Source organism: Phyllobates terribilis, unplaced genomic scaffold (assembly GCF_046119375.1).
Source record: "Phyllobates terribilis strain yellow unplaced genomic scaffold, ASM4611937v1 Scaffold_348__1_contigs__length_1988982, whole genome shotgun sequence".
NCBI classification, from domain to species: domain Eukaryota; kingdom Metazoa; phylum Chordata; class Amphibia; order Anura; family Dendrobatidae; genus Phyllobates; species Phyllobates terribilis.
This window is the reverse complement of record NW_027363108.1, coordinates 814,459-841,937: the sequence shown is the minus strand read 5'-3', so window position 1 is coordinate 841,937 and position 27,479 is coordinate 814,459. Positions and strand designations below refer to the sequence as shown.

The 27,479-nt window shown below is 44.6% G+C and overlaps 1 long non-coding RNA gene across 1 annotated transcript in view; it reads left to right on the top strand.

The window, feature by feature from the left end:
* The window catches only part of LOC141222237 (uncharacterized), a 175,663-nt gene extending 159,715 nt beyond the window's left edge, over nucleotides 1-15,948 (top strand). The window contains exon 9 of the long non-coding RNA XR_012290076.1: nucleotides 15,797-15,948. This is a non-coding gene — a long non-coding RNA (uncharacterized lncRNA). The remainder of the gene's footprint in view (nucleotides 1-15,796) is intronic.
* Nucleotides 15,949-27,479: the final 11,531 nt, after the last annotated feature.

Sequence of the window (27,479 nt, the reverse complement as noted above, 5' to 3'; positions counted from 1 at the left end):
CCATAGTAAATCACCCCCCAGCCATACCATAAATCACCCCCCATAGTAAATCACTCACTAGCCATAAAATAAATCACCCTCTATAGTAAATCACCCCTCATAGTAAATTATCCACCAGCCATACAATAAATAACCCCTCATAGGAAATCACCCCTAGCCATACCATAAATCACCCCCAACCATACCATAAATAACCCCCATATTAAATCACCCCGCAGCCATGCCATAAATCACCCCCATAGTAAATCATCCCCCCGCCATACAATAAATCACCCCTCATAGGAAATCACCCCTAGCCATACCATAAATCACCCCCAGCCATATGATAAATAACCCCCATAGTAAATCACCCCGCAGCCATAGCATAAAACACCCCCATAGTAAATCATTCCCCTGCCATACATTAAATCATCCCCATAGTTAATCAGCCCTTAGTTATAGCATAAATCACCCCCTATAGTAAATCACCCTTCATAGTAAATCATCCCCCAGCCATACCATAAATCACCCCTCATAGTAAATCATCCCCCAGCCATACCATAAATCACCACTCATAGTAAATCATCCCCCAGCCATACCATAAATCACCCCTCAGTCATACCATCAATCACCTCCCATAGTAAATCACCCCCTAGCCATACTAGAAATCACCTCCTATAGTAAATCACCTCCCCAGCCATAGCATAAATCACCCCCCCATAGTAAGTCACCCCTAGTCATTCCATAAATCACCCCCATTGTAAATCCCCCCCACCCATACAATAAATCATCCCCCACACTAAATCTTCCCCCAGCCATACAATAAATCTCCCCCCCATAGTAAATCTTCCCCCAGCCATATCATAAATCATCCCCTAGCCATGCCATAAATCACTCATCATAGTATATCGCCCCCAACCAAACAATAAATCTCCCCCTTAAATATAATAAATCTCCCCCTATAGTAAATCACCCCAGCCATATCATGAATCACCCCCTATAGTAAATCACCCTCCATAGTAAATCACCCCCCAGCCATAGCATAAATCACCCCCCATAGTAAATCACTCGCCAGCCAAAACCATAAATCACCCCCCTAGTAAATCACCCCCCAGCCATATCATAAATCACCCTCTATAGTAAATCACCCCCCAGCCATACCATAAATCACTCCCCATAGTAAATCACCCCCCAGCCATACAATAAATCACCCCCAATACTAACTTACTCCCTAGCCATACAATAAATCATCCCCTATAGTAAATCACCCCCAGTCATATTATAAATCACCCCCATAGTAAATCAGCCCCAGCCATAGCATAAATCACCCCCCATAGTATATCACCCCCCAATCATACCATAAATCATCCCTTATAGTAAATCACAACTCAGCCATACCATAAATCACCCCCCATAGTAAATCACCCCCCAGCCCTACTATAAATCACCTCCCATAGTAAATCACCCCCCAGCCATACCATAAATCACCCCTCATAGTAAATCACATCCCAGCTATACTATAAATCACCCCCCAGCCATACCATAAATCACCCCTCATAGTAAATCACCTCCCAGCCATACTATAAATCACCCCCAGCCATAATATAAATCACCTCCCATAGTAAATGACCCCCAGTCATATTATAAATCACCCCCCATAGTAAATCACCCCCCAGCCATACCATAAATTACCCCCATAGTAAATCACCCCCTAGCAATACCAAAAATCACCCCATAGTAAATCCCCCCTGACATACCATAAATCACGCCCCAGCCATACCATAAATCACCCCCATAGTAAATCACCCCTAGACATACCATAAATCACCCCCATAGTAAATCACCCCTAGCCATACCATAAATCAACCTCTATAGTAATTCACCCCCCAGCCATACCATAAATCACCCCCATAGTAAATCACCCTCTAGACATACCATAAATGACCCCCATAGTAAATCACCCCTAGCCATACCATAAATCACCCTCTATAGTAATTCACCCCCCAGCCATACCATAAATCACCCCCATAGTAAATCACCCTCTAGACCTACCATAAATCACCCCCATAGTAAATCACCCCTAGCCATACCATAAATCACCCTCTATAGTAATTCACCCCCCAGCCATACCATAAATCACCCCCATAGTAAATCACCCTCTAGACATACCATAAATTACCCCTCATAGTAAATCACCCCCCAGCCATACCATAAATCGCTCCCATAGTAAATCACCCCCCAGCCATACTATAAATCACCCCCTCATAGTAAATTACACCCTAGCCATACCACAAATCATCCTCTGTAGTAAATCACCCCCAGCCATATTATAAATCACCCCCTATAGTAAATTACCCCCCAGCCATACCATAAATCACTCCCATAGTAAATAACCCCCCAGCCATACTATAAATCACCCCCCATAGTAAATCACCCCGTAGCCATACCATAGATCTCCCCCCAGCCATAACATAAATCGCCCCCCTATAGTAAATCATCCCCCAGCCAGAGCATAAATAACCCCCTAGCCATACCATGAATCACCCCTATAGTAAATCGCCCCCAGCCATATGATAAATCACCCCCCATAGTAAATCACCGCTCAGCCATTCCATAAATCATCCCCTATAAGTAAATCACCCCCCAGCCATACCATAAATCAGCCCCCAGCCAAACCATAAATCACCTCCCAGAGTAAATCACCCCCCAGCCATACCATAAATCACCCTCTATAGTAAATCACCCCTCATAGTACATCACCCCTTATAGTAAATCACCCCCAGCCATACCATAAATCACTCCCCAGCCATACCATGAATCACCTTCTATAGTAAATTACCCCCATAGTAAATCACCCCCAGCCATACCATAAATCACCTCCTATACTAAATCACCCCCCAGCCAGACCATAAATCACCCCTCATAGTAAATCACCCCACAGCCATACTGTAAATCACCTCCCAGAGTAAATCACTCCCCAGCCCTACCATAAATCACCCTCTATAGTAAATCACCCCCCAGCCATACCATAAATCACTCCCCAGCCATAACATAGATCACTCCCCAGCCATACCATAAATCACCCCCAACCATACCATAAATCACCCCCATAGTAAATCAACCCCCCCGCCAAGCAATAAATCACCACCATAGTTAATCAACCCTTAATCATAGCATAAATCACCCCCTATAGTAAATCACCCTTTATAGTAAATCATCCCACAGCCATACCATAAATCAACCCTCATAGTAAATTATCCCCCAGCCATACCATAAATCACCCCTCAGTCATACCATCTATCACCACCCATAGTAAATCACCTCCCCAGCCATAGCATAAATCACCCCCCATAGTAAATCACCCCTAACCATTCCATAAATAACCACCCATAGTAAGTCATCCCCAAGCCATACCATAAATCACCCCCGATTGTAAATCAACCCCCAGCCATACCTTAAATCCCCCCATAGTAAATCACCTTCTAGTCATACCATAAATGACCCTCCAGCCATACCATGAATCACGCCTCATAGTAAATCACCCCCCAGCCATACCATAAATCACCCCCCCTAGTAAATTACGCCCTAGCCATACCATAAATCATCCTCTATAGTAAATCACCCCCAGCCATATTATAAATCACCCCCCATAGTAAATTACCCCCAGCCATACCATAAATCACTCCCATAGTAAATCACCCCTCAGCCATACTATAAATCAACCCCCATAGTAAATCACCCCCCAGCCATACTATAAAGCACCCCCCATAGTAAATTACGCCCTAGCCATACCATAAATCATCCTCTATAGTAAATCACCCCCAGCCATATTATAAATCACTCCCCATAGTAAATTTCGCCCCAGCCATACCATAAATCAATCCCATAGTAAATCACCCCCAGCCATACTATAAATCAACCCCCATAGTAAATCATCCCCTAGCCATACCATAGATCTCCCCCAGCCATACCATAAATTACCCCCTATAGTAAATCACCCCCAGCCATATTATAAATCACCCCCCATAGTAAATCACCCTTCAGCCATTCCATAAATCATCTCCTATGCTAAATCACCCCCCAGCCATATCATAAATCTGCCCCCAGCCATACCATAAATCACCTCCCAGAGTAAATCACACCCAGCCATATTATAAATGACCCCCCATAGTAAATCACCCCTCAGCGATTCCATAAATCATCCCCTATAGTAAATCACCCCCCAGCCTTACCATAAATTAGCACCCAGCCATACCATAAATCACCCTCTATAGTAAATCACCCCTCATAGTACATCACCCCTTATAGTAAATCACCCCCCAGCCATACAATAAATCACTCCCCAGCCATAACATAAATCACTCCCCAGCCATAACATGAATCAACTTCTATAGTAAATTACCTCCATAGTAAATCACCCCCCAGCCATACGATAAATCACTCCCCAGCCATACCATAAATCACTCCCCAGCCATACCATAAATCACCTCCTATAGTAAATCACCCCCCAGCCAGACCATAAATCACCCCCCATAGTAAGTCACTCACTAGCCATAAAATAAATCACCCTCTATAGTAAACCACCCCTCATAGTAAATCATCCCCCAGCCATACAATAAATTACCCCTCATAGGAAATCACCCCTAGCCATACCATAAATAACCCCCATAGTAAATCACCCCGCAGCCATAGCATAAATCACCTCCATAGTAAATCACCCCCCAGCCATACTATAAATCACCCCTATAGTAAATCACCCTCCAGCCATACCATAAATCACCCCCATAGTAAATCACCCCCCAGCCATACCATAAATCACTACCTCATAGTAAATTACTCCCCATAGTAAATCATCCCCCAGCCATACCATAAATCACCTCCCATAGTAAATCAACCCCCAGCCATACCATAAATCACCCCCATAGTAAATCACCCCCCAGCCAGACCATAAATCACCCCCCATAGTAAATCACCGCTAGCCATTCCATTAATCACCCCCCCCATAGTAAGTCACTCACTAGCCATAAAATAAATCACCCTCTATAGTAAATCACTCCTCATAGTAAATTATCCCCCAGCCATACAATAAATAACCCCTCATAGGAAATCACCCCTAGCCATACCATAAATCACCCCCAGCCATACCATAAATAACCCCCATATTAAATCACCCCGCAGCCATGACATAAATCACCCCCATAGTAAATCATCCCCCCGCCATACAATAAATCACCGCTCATAGGAAATCACCCCTAGCCATACCATAAATCACCCCCAGCCATACGATAAATAACCCCCATAGTAAATCACCCCGCAGCCATAGCATAAAACACCCCCATAGTAAATCATCCCCCCGCCATACAATAAATCATCCCCATAGTTAATCACCCCTTAGTCATAGCATAAATCACCCCCTATAGTAAATCACCCTTCATAGTAAATCATCCCCCAGCCATACCATAAATCACCCCTCATAGTAAATCATCCCCCAGCCATACCATAAATCACCCCTCATAGTAAATCATCCCCCAGCCATACCATAAATCACCCCTCAGTCATACCATCAATCACCTCCCATAGTAAATCACCCCCTAGCCATACTAGAAATCACCTCCTATAGTAAATCACCTCCCCAGCCATAGCATAAATCACCCCCCCATAGTAAGTCACCCCTAGTCATTCCATAAATCACCCCCCATTGTAAATCCCCCCCACCCATACAATAAATCATCCCCCACACTAAATCTTCCCCCAGCCATACAATAAATCTCCCCCCATAGTAAATCTTCCCCCAGCCATATCATAAATCACCCCCCAGCCATGCCATAAATCACCCATCATAGTATATCGCCCCCAACCAAACAATAAATCTCCCTCTTAAATATAATAAATCTCCCCCTATAGTAAATCACCCCAGCCATATCATGAATCACCCCCTATAGTAAATCACCCTCCATAGTAAATCACCCCCCAGCCATAGCATAAATCACCCCCCATAGTAAATCACTCGCCAGCCAAAACCATAAATCACCCCCCTAGTAAATCACCCCCCAGCCATATCATAAATCACCCCCTATAGTAAATCAACCCCCAGCCACACCATAAATCACTCCCCATAGTAAATCACCCCCCAGCCATACAATAAATCACCCCCAATACTAAATTACTCCCTAGCCATACAATAAATCATCCCCTATAGTAAATCACCCCCAGTCATATTATAAATCACCCCCATAGTAAATCAGCCTTAGCCATAGCATAAATCACCCCCCAAGCCATAGCATAAATCACCCCCATAGTATATCACCCCCCAATCATACCATAAATCATCCCCTATAATAAATCACAACTCAGCCATACCATAAATCACCCCCCATAGTAAATCACCCCCCAGCCCTACTATAAATCACCTCCCATAGTAAATCACCCCCCAGCCATACCATAAATCACCCCCCATAGTAAATCACATCCCAGCTATATTATAAATTACCCCCCAGCCATACCATAAATCACCCCTCATAGTAAATCACCTCCCAGCAATACTATAAATCACCCCCAGCCATAATATAAATCACCTCCCATAGTAAATGACCCCCAGTCATATTATAAATCACCCTCCCATAGTAAATCACCCCCCAGCCATACCATAAATTACCCCCATAGTAAATCACCCCCTAGCAATACCAAAAATCACCCCATAGTAAATCCCCCCTGACATACCATAAATCACGCCCCAGCCATACCATAAATCACCCCCATAGTAAATCACCCCTAGACATGCCATAAATCACCCCCAGAGTAAATCACCCCCATAGTAAATCACCCCTAGCCATACCATAAATCACCCTCTATAGTAATTCAACGCCCAGCCATACCATAAATCACCCCCATAGTAAATCACCCTCTAGTCATACCATAAATGACCCCCCAGCCATACCATAAATTACCCCCATAGTAAATCACCCCCCAGCCATACCATAAATAACCCCCTATAGTAAATCACCCCCCAGCCATAGTATAAATCACCCCCATAGTAAATCACCCCAGACATACCATCAATCACACCCCAGCCATACCATAAATTACCCCCCAGCCATACCTTAAATCACCCCCTATAGTAAATCACCCCCCAGCCATATCATAAATCACCCCAATAGTAAATCACCCCCAGCCATACCATAAATAAACTCCCATAGTAAATCACCCCCCAGCCATACCATAAATTAATACTGAGCCATACCATAAATCACCCTCTATAGTAATTCACCCCCCAGTCATACCATAAATCACCCCCACAGTAAATCACCCTCTAGTCATACCATAAATGACCCCCTAGCCATACCATAAATCAGCCCCCATAGTAAATAACCCACTAGCCAAAGCATAAATAACCCTCCTGTAGTAAATCACCCCCTGTCATACCATAAATCACCCCCAATAGTATATCACCCGCTAGCTATAGCATAAATCACCCCCCATAGTAAATCACCCCCCAGCCATACAATAAATCACCTCCCATAGTAAATCACCCCCCAGCCATAACATAAGTCATCCCCCATAGTAAATCACCTCCCAGCCATACCATAAATCAGCCCCCATAGTAAATCACCCCCCCAGCCACAGCATAAGTCAACCCCCATAGAAAGTCACCCCCAAGCCATACCATAAATCATGCCCATAGTAAATCACCTCCTAGTCATCCCATAAATGACCCCATCCATACCATAAAACACCCCCCTATAGTAAATCCACCCCCCCAGCAATAGCATAAATCACCCCATAGTATATCACCCCCCAGCCATACTATAAATCATCCTCCATAGTAAATCACCCCCCAGCCATACAATAAATCACCCCCCCAATAGTAAATTACGTCCTAGCCATACCAAAAACCATCCCCTATAGTAAATCACCCTCAGTCATATTATAAATAACCCCCATAGTAAATCACCCCCCAGGAATACTATAAATCACCCCCCATAGTAAATCACCCCCCCCAGCCATAGCATAAGTCAACCCCCATAGAAAGTCACCCCCAAGCCATACAATAAATCTCCCCCCCAATAGTAAATTACGTCCTAGCCATACCAAAAATCATCCCCTATAGTAAATCACCCTCAGTCATATTATACATCACCCCCATAGTAAATCACCCCCCAGGAATACTATAAATCACCCCCTATAGTAAATCACCCCCCAGCCATACCATAAATCACCCCCAGCCATACCATAAATCACCCCCATTGTAAATCACTCCCCAGCCATACCATAAATCACTCCCCCATAGTAATTCACCCCCCATAGTAAATCACCCCCATAGTAAATCACCCCCCAGCCATACCATAAATCATCTCCTATAGTAAATCACCCCCAGCCAAACCATAAATCACCCCCATAGTAAATCACCACTCAGCCATACCATAAATCACCCCTTAGTCATACCATAAATCACCCCCCTATAGTTAATCACCCCCCCAGCCATAGCACCAATCACCCCCTATAGTAAATCACCTCCCCAGCCATAGCATAAATCATCTCCCATAGTAAATCACCCATAGCCATTCCATAAATCACCCCAATAGTAAGTCACCCCCAACCACACGATAAATCACCCATCAGTCATACCATAAGTCACCCCCCATATTAAGTCACCCCAAGCCATACTATAAATCACCCACTATAGTAAATCACCCCCCAGCCATACCATAAATCACCCCCATAGTAAATCACCCCCCAGCCATATCATAAATCACCCCCTTAGTAAATCACCCCTAGCCATTCCATAAATCACTGCCCAGCAATACTATAAATCACCCCTTAATAGTAAATTACACCCTAGCCATATCATAAATAATCCCCTATAGTAAAGCACCCCAGTCATATTATAAATCACCCCTCAGCCAAACCATAAATCACCCACCATAGTAAATCACCCCCAAGCTATACCATAAATCACCCCCCAGCCATACCATAAATCACGCCCCTATAGTAAATCACCCGCCAGCAATACCATAAATCACCCCCCAGCCATTCCATAAATCACCCCCATAGTAAATCCTCCCCTCAGCCCCTGACACACCATAAATCAGCCCCAGTCATACCATAAATAACCCCCCTATAGTAAATCACCCCCCAGCCATAGCATAAATCACCCTCTATAGTAAATCACCTCCCCAGCCATACCATATATCACCCCTCATAGTAAATCACCCTCCAGCCATACCATAAATCACCCACCATAGTAAATCAACCCCCAGTCATACCATAAATGACCTTAAATAGTAAATTACCCCCATAGTAAATCACCCCCCAGCCATACCATAAATCACCCCACAGTCATACCATAAATCACCCCCCAGCCATACCATCAATCACTCCTCAGTCATACCATAAATCACCACCCATAGTAAATCGCCCCCTAGCCATAACATAAATCACCTCCTATATTAAATCACCTCCCCCTCCATAGCATAAATCACCACCCCCATAGTAAATCACCCCCTAGTCATACCATAAATCACCCTCTATTGTAAACCACCCCCCAGCCATAGCATAATTCACCCCTATTGTAAATCACCCCCGAGCCATACATAAATCACCCTCTATTGTAAATAACCCCCCAGCCATACCATAAATCCCCCCCATAGTAAATCACCCTCCAGCCAATACCATAAATCACTTCTATAGTAAATCACCCCCCCAGCCATAGCATAAATCATCCCCTAGAGTAAATCACCCCCAGCCATATTATAAATCACCCCCATAGTAAATTACCTCCAAGCATGCCATAAATCACCCCCATAGTAAATTACCTCCAAGCATACCATAAATCACGCCCCATAGTAAATCATCCCCCAGCCATACAATAAATCATCGCCTATAGTAAATCACCCCTTAGCCATACCACAAATCACCCCCCATAATAAATCTCCCCCCCCAGCCATACCATAAATCACCCCCTATAGTAAATCACCCCCTAGCCATACCATAAATCACCCCCCATAGTAAATTACTCCCCAGCCATGCCATAAATCACCCCCCATAATAAATCACCTCCTAGCCATACCATAAATCAACCACTATAGTAAATCATCCCCCCAACCATAGCATAAATTACCTCCCATATTAAATCACCCCTAGCCATTCCATAAACCACCCCCCCTAATAAGTCACCCCCAAGACATAACATAAATCATCCCCTTAGTAAATCAACCACTAGTCATACCATAAATGACCTCCAGCCATAGCATAAATCATTCCCTATAGTAAAGCACAACTCAGCCATACCATAAATCACCCCCATAGTAAATCACCCCCCAGCCATACCATAAATCACCCATCATAGTATATTGCCCCCAGCCAAACAATAAATCTCCCCCATAAATACAATAAATCTCCCCCTATAGTAAATCACCCCCAGTCATATTATAAATCACCCCCAAGCCATACTATAAATTAGCCCCTATAGTAAATCACCCCCTGCCATACCATAAATCACCCCCCATAGTAAATCACCCCCATAGTAAATCACCCCACAGCCATACCATAAATCACCTCCCATATTAAGTCACCCCTAGCCATACCAAAAATCACCCTCTATAGTAAATCACCCCCAGTCATATTATAAATCACCCCCAAGCCATACTATAAATTACTCCCTATAGTAAATCACCCCCTGCCATACCATAAATCACTCCCCCATGGTAAATCACCCCCATAGTAAATCACCCCACAGCCATACCATAAATCACCTCCCATATTAAGTCACCCCTAGCCATACCAAAAATCACCCTCTATAGTAAATCACCCCTCATAGTAAATCACCCTTAGCCATAGCATAAATCACCCCCCAGCCATACCATAAATCACCCCCCATAGTAAATCACCCAACAGCCATAGCATAAATCACCCACATAGTAAATCACCCAACAGCCATACCATAAATCACCCCCATAGTAAATCACCCCCCAGCCATACCATAAATCACCCCCCATAGTAAATCACCCCCCAGTCATACTATAAATCACCTCCCATAGTAAATCACCCCCTAGTCATACCATAAATCACCCTCTATAGTAAATCACCCCTCTTTGTAAATCATTCCCCACCCATGCCATAAATCACCCCTCATAGTAAATCACCCCCCAGTCATACCATAAATCAACCCCCAGCCATACCATAAATCACCTCCCATAGTAAATAACCCCCCCTGCCATACCATAAATCACACTCATAGTAAATCACCCCCTATCCATACCATAAATCACCCCTAATAGTAAATCACCCCCAGCCATACCATAAATCACTGCCTATAGTAAATCATCCCCCAGCCATACCATAAATCATCCACCATAGTAAATCACCCCCTAGCCATACCACAGATCTTCCCCCAACCATACCACAAATTACCCCCTATAGCAAAATCAACCCCCCAGCAACAGCATATATCACCCCCCCATTGTAAATCACCACAAGTCATACCATAAATCACTCCTATAGTAAGTTACACACACAGCAATAGCATAAATCACCCCCATAGTAAATCACCCCCCAGCCATACTATAAATCACCCCCCATAGTAAATCACCCCCAGCCATACCATAAATCACCCCCATAATAGTAAATCACCCCTCACCCATACCATAAATCACCCCTCATAGTAAATCACTCTCAGCCATACCATAAATCACCCCTCATAGTAAATCACTCTCAGCCATACCATAAATCACTGCCTATAGTAAATCATCCCCCAGCCGTACCATAAATCATCCCCATAGTAAATCACCCCTAGCCATGCCACAGATCTTCCCCTAGCCATACCATATATTACCCCCTATAGTAAATCACCCCCCATTGTAAATCACCACAAGCCATACCATAAATTATCCCCAAAGTAAATCACCCCCAATCCATACCATAAATCACCCCCTATAGTAAATCACCCCTCAGCCATACCATAAATCACCCTGTATAGTAAATTACCCCCATGGTAAATCACCCCCCATAGTAAATCACCCTACAGCCATACAATAAATCACCCCCAATAGTAAATTACACCCTAGCCATACCAAAAATCACCCCCTATAGTAAATCACCCCCCCTCATAGTAAATAATCTTCTTTTTTTAAAATCTTTTTATTTTTATATAGCACTAACATATTCCCCAGCGTTTTACATACAGTACATTATTGTCACTGTCCCCATCGGGGCTCACAATCTAAATTCCCTATCGGTATGTCTTTGGAGTGTGGGAGGAAACCAGAGAACCCGGAGGAAACCCACGCAAACAAGGGGAGAACATACAAACTCCTTGCAGATGTTGTCCTTGGTGGGATTTGAACCCAGGACCCCAGCACTGCAAGGCTGCAGTGCTAACCACTGCGCCACCGTGCCGCCCATCACCCCTAGTCATTCTATAAATCACCCTCCATAGTAAGTCACCCCCAAGCCATACCATAAATCACCCCCCATTGTAAATCCCCCCACCCATACAATAAATTTTCCCCCAGCCATACAATAAATCTCCCCCCATAGTAAATCTTGCCCCAGCCATGTCATAAATCACCCTCCAGCATACCCTTTGTCACCTCCATAGTAAATCACAGCCTAGCAACACCATAAATCAACCCCCATAGTATGGCACTCCCTAGCCATAGTATAAATCACCCCCAATAGTAAATCACCCCCTAACCATACCATAAATCACCCCCCAGCCATACCATAAATCACCCCCTATAGTAAATCACCCCCCAGCCTTAGCATAAATCACCCCCTATAGTAAATCACCCCCCCAGCCTTAGCATAAATCACCCCCCACAGCAAATCAGCCGTCAGCCATACTATAAATCACCCCCCACAATGAATCTTCACTTCCATTCCATCTTCGGTGTCTTCAGCTCTGAAGCACAGAGCAGTTTTCACCAATGGCCGCCTCTGCAGCTGCCCACCGGCGAGCGACATCAGCAGCGTGATCACATGACCTGAGGTCAGAGCTTCAGCGCTGGGAGCCGGCACAATGCAGCTACTCTGAGCGCGGTCTCTGCTCAGAGAACTGCCGACTCCCAGTCCGGGGGGTGGCAGAACGCAGCCGCCGGCAAAGAAGACACATCGAACCGACTGCGCCCCACCTAGATATGCCTCTGTCTTACGTCAATCTCTTCTTGAGATTTTGGGAGCGTGAATACATCCAAAACATTGAACATAAGTCATTGGCATCAGTGATATCTTGGATGAGATTCATAGACGATGTGTTGTTTAGTTGGCAGGGCTCCTGTGAGGAACTTGAAAAATTCTTAAAACATCTCAATGACAAATGCATGGAATATTAAACTAACCCATCACATTGAGCTAAAGAAAAGTGATTTTCTGGATTTGGATATTCGTGTTGATGACCATGGACAGTTGCATACAAATATTTATTGCAAGAAAACTAGTGTCAATGCTTTCTTGCATGCCAAATCACATCTGGCACATGTAATACGGGCAATACCGACCGGCAATTTATTAGGGCACATCGTATTTGTGACCAAGACAAAGCTTTTGAAGAGCAGGCATGTGATATTACATCGTGGGAACAAAATGTAAAATATTCAACAGGCCTACTATCGGGCCAAACACACCAATAGACAATCTCTTCTCATTACTAAAAGGAAAAAGGAATCTTATGGGCATGTTCGATCAATCAAGAATTATCATTCAAGGTGGAAGGAGATGACCAATATCATCTCCAAATTTTGGCCAATTCTCCAACAGGATCAGACAATAATTCCTTTTCTATCAAATCGTCCATTTATTACGGCTAAATGTAATAAGACACTACGTGATATATTGGTTCATAATCATCATGTACATGATACGTCTTCATATATCTTTGCCTCAAAGGGCCCCAAATGGGGCACATGGAAGTGTGGCAACTGCAAAGTGGGCAGATATATTGAAAAAACAGATACCTTTCAGGATTCGATGGGTGAGCAGATTTACAAGATCCTGCATTTCATCAATTGTAGAACATCTATGGTCATCTACCAAGCCACATGTTCCTGTGGACTCTTGTATATTGATATGTTAACTCAGGAGCTGAGGGTACGTACTTTGTAACACATCAAACATATTAGAGCAGCGAGAAAATTTCTCAAGATGAGGTGGGTGCTATTTCTAAACTTAAACCTTTGGCGAGACACTTTCGGGATTGCCACCCTCATCAATGGCATCTCTTACGTGTCAAAGGGATTGACCATCTGTATCCTGGGAATAGGAGGGAAAATCTAGCCAAAAAACTGGCCCAGATTGAATGTAAATGGATCACCACTCGAAGAAGTATGACCCTCAGAGGTTTAAACGAACAGTGGGGTTTTTCGAGTTTTCTTTAAGTATATGACGCACCCCCTGGGCCATGTTCAGGGGATACCCGGAGCCGGATCTGACAGGGGTAGTAGTCCTCGTGGCGGTGACCCGGTCCGTGCCCAGGGTGTCAAACTAAGTGTGTGGCAGTCTTTGTAGATGTTGTTAAGTGTCGACTACGCCACCCGTTGATTTGCGGTCACAAGGCCGCCGCTGCAGAACAGTCCGCTGAGGCCGGTAGTATGGGTGCAGCGATGGTGGTATAACCCCCAACGGGAGGGGTATGGCCTCAGGGCAGCTGGTGCGGATGATGGGGGTAGTGATAGTGCAGAAAGGAGAGTCAGAGACGTGAGATGCAGTTTCAGGGTTTTTACTCACTGGTGTTCCTTCAGTCACTCTGGCCTTGAGTGACCACCCGAGCCATGCTGCATTCACCAGGTGTGGGACTCGGCTAACCCCCAGGCAGTTCCGGAGCGTGGTCCTGAGCTCCCTTCTCTTTCTCTCTCTGCTGGCCGTCCCCACCAGGGATCCACCTTTGTCCGGTTCCCTTGGGCCTCCTGGTGGCAAAACCTTCTCTGGCTTTCCTGACCCTACTCTTGGTGTACCTTCCTGGTGGATGTGGTGAGGGTCGTGGCAAAGCTTGACCACGACCTCCGGTTCCTGGCTAAGGGTTACTTTTGCCTCCGCCAGCTTGGGATCCGGTGCCCTCTTCTGCCAACCCTTCACCCTTTTGGCTTAATTCTGGGATCTCAGGGTTCCCTCTGGCTCTGCGTCTCTGGGCCTTTCTTCTTCCTCCTCCACTACAAGCCTGGCCCTGGAGCTGGGCCCAGCAGGAGCCACAGCTCCCTGTCAGCCCTCCTGGCTGAGCTCCTCTGCTCGGCTTCTCCTCAGGCTGAACTGACTGACTGACTGACTGACCCTGATCTAAGATGGTTCCCACCTTATATACTCCCTCTATGTGTGAGCTCAGGTGACCAGCACCCAATGAGCTCCTAGCCTTACCCAGACTGCTCCCCCTATCTGCCCCTACACTACTGGGATGTTCCACCCCCCTCCCACTCCAGCCAGGGACAGACACTGTCGTACCTGCACATATACCTAGTGGGAGTACCATCGGTCTGTCCCTCGGAAATGGGATGTATGTAGTGTATGCAGCTAACTGAGCTCAGTTCCACACTCCATCCTTACCCGGGAGTGGAATATCACACCTCTGGCTTGAGGTGCAATACCCCTGTAGCAGCCGAATCCTCAGGGTGCTACATATACACTTGGATTTTTTGGTATATTCTCATCTTCAGTGTCTTGTCCTTATTATCAATCGAATCATATAATTTATATAGTCATAGTGGATTTGATTGAATAATATAATATATACATGTATTATTAGTTTTATTGTATATATAAATGGTAGTTTATGAGTTTGTGGAGGTATTTTTATGGGATATATGTGGATACTAATTTTTATTATCTCTTTCAGACTGGAGGACTCTTTGTATCATCATCATCGCCCAAACAGCCATACAGTTTCACATGAATTCCGTCACTAAGTATAACATTGGATATATATTTTTTGTATTATCCTCTCTATCATGATCACGTCTCTTTTTCATATATATATTCTTATTATATTTTATGCTTTTTTAATTTTCGTATATACACATATATAACTATCACTTACATACACTTATACATTGAATTAAGGATATTAAATTATCACATATAAATAGCTGCTAGTATATTCATTTACCTCTATACATACACAAGGTAATTAGATATATTCATTTGTAGATGTCATATTTTTGTGGGTTCGTACAAGAATCAACATTTTAATACATACAGTCATACTTTATTATGGTTTTTTGTCTCCATCTTTGCTCTGATTTACCCTGGCTGCGCTGGCGCTGTGTGTTATATTACGCATGTGCTGCACAGAGTATTTAAGCAAATTATTCACCTGTATCATATACATGGTGAGAGTTTATAGTGTGTTTATACACTTTGACATATACACATTATATATGGCATAATATTGTGTGTGCGCACATTAACTATATTATATAGAGATCTTTTTCTGTATTTCATACAGTTCTATTTTGCTATTCTCATTATATTTCGGCTTTGATGTTGACCCACACTTTTGGCCTTTTCTACTATGGCTGCAGGGTTGCTGTGCACCACACTGCGCATGCTCCGGTGTGCTCTCGCGCCCGATACTGGGGTCTGGTCATTGAACTGCGACCTTTGGTCGCGCTTCGGTGATGCACATCCGGTCGCAGACAGGACAGCTATCCGGACGCGAGGGACAGTAATGGAGCCTGGTAACATGGCACCCTTGATTTGTAAGTAACCACAGCCGTAATCCCCCTATAAAACATCGCCCCTTCCTCCTCCACCTCACTCCCTGATGAAGCGGTAGCGAAACGTGCGTTGGAGCAGGTGGAGGGGGTGATGATGTGCCTCTGGTCAGTACCTATTCATATGCACAAATGAAACTTACTATGATCTTATTGCTCTTTGATTATTTTTTGCATTATGACATTTGATATTACATGGTGATCACTTTTACTGTTCACCATGTGGTTTGGATATGTATAGTTCCTTACATACATACATTTGTATTTTTGCGTAAATAATTTAAATATATATGGATATGCACATGCATATATATAACATGCACAATGCATTTTTTGGATAAAATCCATTTTATAAATAGCAGATTTTTGTGCATTAACAGTGGAATTACGTTTGGACATGCAGACTTATATATAACATGCATTATGCATATTTCTTGGGTTATATCCATTGGATGAACAATAGTTTTTTTGCACATAGGTATATATAATCTAAGCATTAAATCTTTAGACTTAATATAATACTTGTTTGTGCAATATATCCTTTTTTTGGTCTATATTTATTAAAAATAAAATTATATTGATATTATTCAGTGGGGTCAATGAAGTTATGACATTAAGATTTCGTATATGCATTTTAAATTTAATCATATAATGTATAATATTATTTTATGCAATTTATCATATATGGACATTTTGTAATTGGTATTCCCTGTATGTAGCATGGAGTGCATACTCATCCCCCTCCTCCTATAACAAGAATAAAATAATAAAATCCATGTACTCACCTGTCCTAAGTGTCCCCCGCTGTAATCCTCTGACGCCAAGGTGCCCTTATCTATTGCTCACTGTTGATTATACTTATAGGTACTTTGAGGGATAGACGACTTGTGAGTGGGGCGTCATTGTCGTACTATATTTTAGGGTGCCAAGCCTTGCGGTCAGGAAGGGTCATCATAGGTGACAAAAGGAGCAGACTAGTTCCCATTGATACAGTATATTGTGTATCATCCATATACTTTTGTATTTTTATATCACTAGTTTTGCACATTTATTATTTTTCACTTTGATCTTCGGAATATTTGTTTCTATGGATAATTGTAATTATCTTTAATTAAGGTTACATTTTAAGAGTTTTATATGCAAATAATATTTATTCACCCTTTGTTTGATATGCTATTAGTTGGTCAAATAAAAAAAAATAAAATAAAAATTCAAATCACCTCTTTCCCCCATTGAAAGTAAAGAGATTAAAATAAAAAATACACATATGTGGTTTCATTTTTTTAGTCTCTGCAATTCCACAAAAAATGCTGTAACAAGCGATCAAAAAAGTGACATTGATCACAAAATGGTATTAATAACAATGTCTTCTTACATCGCAAAAAAAGTCATCAGACAGCTCCATCGACTGAAAAATCAAAATGTTAGTGGTCTCGGAAAATGACGACAACCCATAATTTTTATTTTTTTTTCACCCCTAAAAAAATTGGATGTGTTGGGTATCGCTGTAATTGCATTGATGAGGAGAATAATACTGCAAGGAAATTTTTACTACAAAAGGTACACCATGAAAACAATTCCCAAAAAGCAATGTCCAAATTGCGTTTTTTCCACAATTTCACTGCATTTGGAATTGTTTCCCATTTTCGAGTACACTAGTGGTAAAATGAATGGTCTCATTCAGAAGTAAAACTAGTACCACAAAAAACAAGCCCTTATACGCAAGTGTGGACAGAAAAATAGTTATGGCTCTGGGAAGAAAGGGAGGAAAAATGGAAGCACAAAAACGGAAATTATCTACGACGTGAAGGGGTTACGTCACAAAAAAGCAACGTGTGGATGAGACTTCAGGATTCTCATTCATTTTGCTGGCATCAGGAAACTCTTCAGGTTTTGTGACAAATCTGCACTGAAAAGAAACGCAGCAAAAACACAACGTGTGCACACAGCCTTACAGTAGGAGTGAGTATTTTGCCCATAACAACCAATCAGAGATCAGCTTTCCTTTTACCAAAGCAGGTTGAGAAATGAAAGCTGAGCTCTGGTTGGTTGCTATGGACAACAAAGACAATGTAATGAACCGTTTGATAAATGAGGCTCTGAGACTCTGCATTATACATCAGGGGACTGCAGCTCTATGTCACTGATCCACCACTGCTGTCAGGAGATGGCATCAAGGACAATTGATGAGAATCTAGCAATATGGATGATGTGGTCTGCATTACAGGAACCATATAGGAGAAGACCTCAATATGGCGGATAACGCAGACATGGCACATCCGCTACAGCAGGTACACAAGAATTTCTAAATGTACGGCGTATGGTGCTGAGGAGAAACTGCAATGCTCATGAAATAAACCTCCTAAGAGATGGACAATCCTCTACAATTATCACTAGGATTATTATTATTATTTATTATTATAGCGCCATTGAATCCATGGCACTTTACATGTGAGATGGTGTATACATAGTAAAGACAAGTACAATAATCTTGAATAATACAAGTCGGCGACTGGTCCAGGAGGAGAGAGGACCCTGCCCGCGAGGGCTCACAGTCTACAAGGGGTGGGCGAGGATACAGTAGGTGAGGGTAGAGCTGGTCGTGCAGCAGTATGGTGGAGCGAGGGTTACTGCAGGTTGTAGGCTTGTCAGTAGAGGAGGGTCTTCAGGTTCCTTTGAAGGTTTCCCGGTAGGCGACAGTCTGATATGTTGGGGTAGAGCGTTCCAGAGTAGGGGGGATGCACGGGAGAAATCTTGTATGCGATTGTGGGAAGAGGAGATAAGAGGGGAGTAGAGAAGGAGATTGCAATATTCTAACATTTGCACAAATTTGGCAACTTTTGGGACAGTTTTCTGCAGAGAGAGTCACTTAAGGGGTTTTCCTCTACTGGTCAACCTCCTCTGAAATGCTAGAGTGCAACAAATAAAGTAAAAACACTTCATATTTTCCTCAGCGCCAACAACGTTGGAATAGCGCCATTGCAGGAGCAGAGTTGCCAACCGTCCAGAAATTCCAGGACAGTCCTTAAAAAATAGGACACTTTTTTAGACCTGTTCGTAAAAAAAAGTAAGGTGCCCATGATTTTTTTGAAGAAACTTATACAGATTATTTTGACTGTAATTGTCATTATTTTACAGTGTACAGATAAAGCAGCTGATGTTATTATCAGAATTATGGGCTGTAGACATGTGTCGCTTATAATCGTAATGATTTATTATGGTTTTCCAATGTGTCTGTCAAAATATTGTCCGTCCATGATTGTTTGATAAGCTGTCCAGAAAAAATAAAAAGTAATTTGGCATAACTGTCCAGGAGGTATGTGTTTTTATTTTATTTCAGGCACTGCGGCATTTAAAGGGACTATGTCTCCAAGGTTTTGACAAGTAATCTGAGCTATAATATACAGTATATAGAGATATACTGTATAGATATATAATATATAGAGATAAATGTGTCACTTATTGGGCTGCTTACTGAAGCTTTGATAAAATCACAGCTTTATCAGCAGGAGATTATCTCTAGAGGACTGCTGCCAGGTAGTCATCCATATTCATGAGTTATGTATAACCCGCCCCCAACCACTGATCGGGAGCTTTCTGCCTATGCATGGGGTACACATGCAGAAAGCTTCCGCGTAGTGTTGTTAGCAGGGTTATGCAGAGCTCAGCATTCAGAGAACTGGTAAATCGGTAGCAGATAAAACTGTGATTTTATCAAAATTATACCATGTAGCCCAATGAGTAGTCTCTGTCCCTATTTCATGCTGCTCTCAGATAGGGTAAAAAAAACTTCTGACAGATTCCCTTTAAAAAGGTGTCAGCAGTTTCCATGTATTGTGGTAAATCTCATCAGCACTGAACCTGAACATTACACAATGATAAGAACATTTCACCATGATTTGGGAACAGATAACTCTGACCACTTTGTATTGGTAAACTGCCTACAACCCCTGTAATCATCTGCTCTAATATAAAACTGTTTTTGATAATTTTTCATTATAAAGGTAGATTTGGAATCATTTTGCTGACTTTATCCCTGGATTACATGTGGAGGTATAAACATGTACAATAATGTTCCTTATAATTATTAGTTACATTTCTCTACTTACCTGAGCCTCCCACGTCTTCTTTCTTCTGGCTATTAGCCTGGATTGATGGTGTCTTTCCTTCCTCTGAACAGTCCAGGCTGATTCTTCTGTTCTTCGGTCCTTTACTCTGGGCAATGACGTCTTCATCCACTCGCTCCATCTCTGGGGTGGGAGACATCTTCCGTCCTGAGTCTGGTTTCTTCCTCTTTTTTCCCTTCACTTTGGGCTTCTTGATTGAAGACTTCTCATCAGCCGATGAGTCCAAATGTCTTCTCTTCTTCAGTTCTTCACTCTGGGCAATGACGTCTTCATCCACTCGCTCCATTTCTGGGGTGGGAAACATCTTCCGTCCTGAGTCTGGTTTCTTCCTCTTATTTCCCTTCATTTGGGGTTTTTTGATTGAAGACTCCTCATCAGCCGATGAGTCCAAATGTCTTCTCTTCTTCAGTTCTTCACTCTGGGCAATGACGTCTTCATCCACTCGCTCCATTTCTGGGGTGGGAAACATCTTCCGTCCTGAGTCTGGTTTCTTCCTCTTATTTCCCTTCATTTGGGGTTTTTTGATTGAAGACTCCTCATCAGCCGATGAGTCCAAATGTCTTCTTTTCCTCACTCTCTTCCTCCCTTCAACCTCCTCTTTCTCCATATTAACGTTTTGCTCACAATCCTAGACAGCTTCTTCACTATCACCAGTCAACTCCTCAACTGTCACTTTCCTCAACTGTCAACTGAGCGCACGGGCACCTGGATGGCACTGGTCATGTGATCAGTAACTGACCAATAAGATTCCAAGGTGTATGCTACAGTATAAGTATTGGACTGTATCAGTTTGATCCAAGGGTTGTAATAAAATTAAATCTGTTTCTGTTCTACTGTTTTTAATTAGTTGATTTAAACTTTATTTTTTCTATTTTCCATCACTTCAGTATTATCTCACAGATAATTTTAGGATTTTAGGGCCCATTTTAACAATATGCTGTATTATTTATCCAAATGAAAATCAATGAACTAAATATCTGACCATTGTATTTATTGAGAAAGAGTTGAGAGCTCTACTTTATTTGCATCGAGTGGCTGCGAACAAAGCAAGCAAAATGAGTTTCTAATCCACTCCTGTACTCAACATAAGCAGCGGCTGAAATGATAAAGCTAAGTGCAATAATGTTTGTTTTGATTGCTGCCTATGCAGAGCGCAAAAGTCTATGATAAACTCATTTCGACTTCAGTGCTATGTATAAGCAGTGATCAAGATGAAAGGAAATGAGCAGCTAATTATTGGAGACAGCTATAATCATGTGCAGTGCATATAACCAATGTTCATTCATTCGCTACTGAGTTTCTGTTGTCTCAGTCTCTGCCTATGTAGAGTGAAGCACTCGAGATGAGTTTGACATAGGCTGTTGTGCTCTGCATAGGCAGAAACTTATATGATAAAGCTCATTTCATTATAATAAGCATTGTAATTTCCATCTTTGCTTATGTAGAGAGCAGCAGCCGCTCATGGCAAACTCATCTCTTCTTCTGTGCTCTGCATAAGTAGTGTTGGTTGGGCATTCGCTTTGCCGCTCAATACTGTCTTCATTTATTACTTAGAGCTGCGTTTATAGTTTTACATTTTTTCTCACCCGAACTTGTGTTACAAGTAAGGCAAGGGACTGGTTTAGGATTAGGCTTATGGTTAGGGCTTGAGCTAGGCTTAATGCTGGGGTTAGGGATCAAGTTAGGAATAGGGTTAAGGATAGGATTAGGATTATGGTTAGGGTTAGGAATAAGGCTAATGTAATAAAATTGTTACATAAAAAATATAATAAGAAAATAAAAAGCAATCAAATAAAATAATGTATAAAGTTTTATATTTTTAAAATTTGAGATCTGATTTCAGCAAAAAGTAGAAAAAAATTAAGAGATAAAAATGCAAAGTATAATTACATCAGTATTTTCCTTTAATTGCAATACATGTGCAATACTGGGCTTTTGGAAAGGACTCAAGGAGTGCTGATGGTTCATAGTTAGGGGGGGACATACTTGTCTTGTCCTGGTGCTTGTGTAGCACCCTGAGGATTCGGCTGCTACAGGGGTATTGCACCTCAACCCAGAGGTGTGGTATTCCACTCCCGGGTAAGGATGGAGTGTGGAACTGAGCTAGTAGGCTGCATGCACTACATACATCCCATTTCCGGGGGACAGAACAACGGTACTCCCACCAGTATATGTGCAGGTACGACAGCGTCTGTCCCCGGCTGGAGTGGGAGGGGGGTGGAACATCCCAGTAGTGTAGGGGCAGATAGGGGGAGCAGCCTGGGTAAAGCTAGGAGCTCATTGGGTGCTGGTCACCTGAGCTCACACATAGAGGGAGTATATAAGGTGGGCAACATCTTAGATCAGGGTCAGTCAGTCAGTCAGCCTGTGAGTCAGTCAGACAGTCTGTCTGAGAGCCTGAGAAGCAGAGCAGAGGAGAAGGAAGAGAGACCCAGAGGCGCAGGACGAGAGGGGACCCCAAGATCCCAGAATAAGGACAAAAGGGTGAAGGGTCGGCAAAAGGGTACCGGATCCCAAGCTGGCGGAGGCTACAGCACACCTTAGCCAGGAACCGGAGGTCGTGGGCAGGATCTGCCACGACCCTCACCAAATCCACTAGAAAGGCATACCAAGCATAGGGTCAGGGAGCCCAGAGGAGGCTTGACCACCAAGAGACCCGAGGGAGCCGGCCAAAAGTGGATCCCTGGTGGGAACGGCCAGAGGAAGGGAGAGTCAGAAAGGAGCTCAGGACCACGCTCCGGAATTGCCCGGGAGTTGACCGAGTCCCGCACCTGGTGGACGCAGCACGGCTTGGGTGGTCACTGCTGTACACAGTGACCCGAGCAACACCAGTAAGTAAAACCCTGGAACTGCATTTTATGCCTCTGAGTCTCCTTGCTGCACCTTCACAACCACCATCCTCCACGTCTGACCCCCTGAGGCTATACCCCTCCCGTTGGGGGTTATACTACCACAGCTGCACACACACCACCAGCCTCAGCGGACCATCCTGCAGCGGCGGCCTTTTGACCGCAAATCAACGGGTGGCGTAGTCGACACAGAAACAACAACTACCAGGACTGCCGCACACTGAGTTTGACACCCTGGGCACGGACCGGGTCACAGCCACTCGGAGACTACAACCCCCATCTGATCCGGCTCCGGGTATCCCTAACAACATGGCCCAGGGGGCGTGTCACTTGCAACCCATGCTGTGACAATGCGCTATCAGCATAGTGGACAGCAACCAGCAAGTTTTCTTATTTAACATTTTTTTCTGCATTTTTTCATCTGTAACCTAAAAGACAAAAGTTAAATATTAAATGCACTACAAACTTTAGTCTTTTTTATTGAGTGAAAGCTCACTTTAGGAGTGTTTTTTGACAAGCGCTAAGTGAGTATGAGTATGCATATAACGATATGATGAGTATGTCTTATTATTTTTTTCATGTGTATGGTACATTTGTATGTATATAAGGGATCCAGCCTTCGCCTTCAGGCTAGTAGAGTCCCATACACAGGGACGAGGCTTCTTGCCTCACCAGGCCTCACTCCGTCCAACGCTACTGGGGGATGAATAGCGCTACCTTACATGAGATTATATATATAATCTCATGTAAGGTAGTGACGCACCCCTGGGCCTGTGTCGCACAGCGTTGCGAATGCAGGAGCTTACCCGGAGCCGGATCTGTTGAGGGTTGTAGTCTCGTGGCGGTGACCCGGTCCGTGCCCAGGGAGTCAGACTAAGTAGCGTTGTATTAGCGGTAGGTGTTGGACGACTACGCCACCCGTTGAATGCAGCGAAGGAGCTGCCGCTGCAGGGCAGACCGCTGAGGCCGGTGGTAGGATTGTGCAGCGTGATAGTATCACCCCCAACGGGAGGGGTATGGCCTCAGGGCAGCCGACGTGGATGATGGGGGAGCAGGAATCACTCAGAGACGATGCGGTGTAGTTCAGGGTCTTTACTGGTGATAAAGATAGACCCCCCCGGAGTACTGGCTAGCGAACGGGGCCTGGTCAGTCCTTGAGCAGATGGGATCTCCCCTGGCCAGGCGGAGTTGTAGGCCTCCCAAACTGACTGTACTCTTCTGGCTACCTTGCTAGAGGCGGGTATAAGTAGCCCACGTCCCTGAGTGTACCGTGTGGTGCTCACCCGTATGGCCGGTGACTCGGGGCCTTCTAGTGGCGTCCGCTCCACGACGGCGGTGCTGGTCCCACGCGTGTGACCGTGCCTTTGGGGTTTCTTGGCCAGAGGACCTGAAATCCCCTGCCGGGCGGTTTCTGCTGCTGGGTAAAGATTAGTCCCCACAGCCTCGGACTCCGGGTCCGGTGATAGCTTCCCAGTCAGGGCGAGCTCTGCAGCTGCCAGCCCCTGACTCCTTATAGCACTGCTCCCACAGAGCTCCTGATGTTCTTTTCCTAGATCTGCTTCTCTTCTCTGTCTCTACTTCTTCTCTACTCACTCACCCTGCCTCAGCCCTAGGTTTATATAGGGGAAGTTCTTCCCCTCCCAGGACTGGGCAGAAGGTGTGGCATGCATAGGATCCCTGACCAAGAGACCTCCCACCTGCTCTCAGACGTAATATCTCTATCACTGTGGCAACCAGACCCCTGGGGTGTCACATTCCCCCCTAGTGAAATTTAGTACTCCGGGACTAAACATATTTTTAGAAAAACATAACAAGGTATAAACAAAAACAGTACAATAAAGAAAGACATTAGGATGGTCACGGCATGTCCGCAACCGGGTGCAGTCTTTGAAGAAAACAAAGGTGTCCATTTCACCAAAACAGGGAGACGTAACCAGGTAGCGGTCTGTCCTGCCCCGAGTCCTTAACAGTCTTTTAGTCCATCCTGGGTTACGCTCCAACTAATTGTACAAGGATTCCCAGTAAATCCACCAAGGACTCCTAAAAATAACTAGAAGCACATAATTATTTACAAGTAACAGACAGGTGACCACAAATAAAACAATTTAAACACTTCAAATCCTCCAACGTGCGGGTAACTGGCCTCTAGTGGCCCTAGTGGACCTACGGAGCTGACTATCTGGCCCTGAACTACAGGGTGTAGGAGCTGTCAAGGGTAAACTGGGCAGCTGTCTACAGGCTCTTTGGCTCACTAGGGGTACGGCAGGCTCACTATGAGCAGAGGGTTGATCCTCCTGTTCTGCTTGTGTGGAGTCTGCTGCCTCCTGGACCGGCTGCTCTTCCAGCTCCACCTGTTGCTCCGTAGGCACTTGGGATGCTGATTGGAGGAACGTGAGGACGGGTACCACAACTGCACCATTGACTTGAGTCCAGGACCGAGGGAAGTCTCCGAGCACAGTACTAACCATATCTTCCCTTTCCTCTACGGGTCGAGGGGCTTCTTGCTCTCCTTCTGGGTTCCGTAGCTGCTCGGGACACTTCTTTAGGTGATCCCGGGATACAATGGCTGTGGTTTCCCCTCCGTCTTTACTGATGGTACAGACCTTTGGGTTGTCGTGGCTTGAGGGCAGTACGGTGTACGGGTCCTTCTCCCACTGGTCGTCCAACTTGTGGAGCCGTCTCTTCCTCTTCAAGACCTGCTCTCCAGGTACCAGGGGAACAGCGGGAGCATACTGGTTGTAAGTTTTCTCTTGTCTTTCCCTAGCTTGACAGAGACTTCGCTCCACGCTCTCCTGTACTTTCCGGTACTGCTGCTGCCTCTCTGTGTCCCAGTCTGCTTCCGGTGAAGTGTCCTCGGGTGTCAGGACTCCCATCTCCAGGTCAACAGGTAGCTTACCAGGCCTTGCCCTCATTAGGTAAGCCGGGGTACAGTTGGTGGAACCTACAGGGATGTAGTTGTATAGGTCCACCAGGTCGGGCAGCTTCTCAGGCCACAGACTGCGTTCTTCCAGGGGCAACGTTTTCAGAAGATCCATTACCACCTGGTTCATTTTCTCACAAAGTCCATTAGTTTGCGGATGATAGGGTGTCGTCCTTATCTTCCGGCAGCCATACAGATTACAGAATTCCTGGAAGACCTCCGCTTCAAAGGCAGGTCCCTGGTCCGTCAGCACTTGGTCCGGGTACCCGTGTGGACGGCAGAAGTGCTGCTGGAAGGCTCTAGCTGCTGTTTGAGCTGTTAAGTCCTTAACGGGGACGACAACCAAGAACCGGGAGTAATGATCCACAATGGTTAACGCGTAGACGTAGCCACTTCTGCTTGGGGTCAGTTTTACATGATCCAAGGCTACCAGTTCCAACGGCTGCTTGGTGACGATGGACTGAAGGGGGGTCTTCTGGCTGGCACGGTCCTTCCTTCTCAGGTTGCACGGGCCACAGTCTCTGCACCACCTCTCGATGGTTCCCCTCATGCCTACCCAGTGGAACCGCCCGCGCAGCAGGAACTCCAGCTTCTTCCATCCGAAGTGTCCAGCCCCGTCGTGGTATGCCTCCATCACCATGGCTGCGTCTCTTCGTGGCACCACTACTTGCCAGATTAGTTCATGCGTCCGGGAGTTAACCATTCTGCGGCACAACTTCCCCTTGTAAAGGAACAGTCGACTCTTCTCAGCCCACAGTTGTTTGGCTTCCTCCGGAGCGTCCGGGTCAAGGCGAGCCTCTGGCCGAGTCAGCATCTCCTTCACCAGTCGGACGGCAGGGTCACTGTCTTGCGTTTCCTCCCAGTTGTAGTGAGGCAAGGGGTTAAACGTAGCGGCTTGCTTACTCCTTAC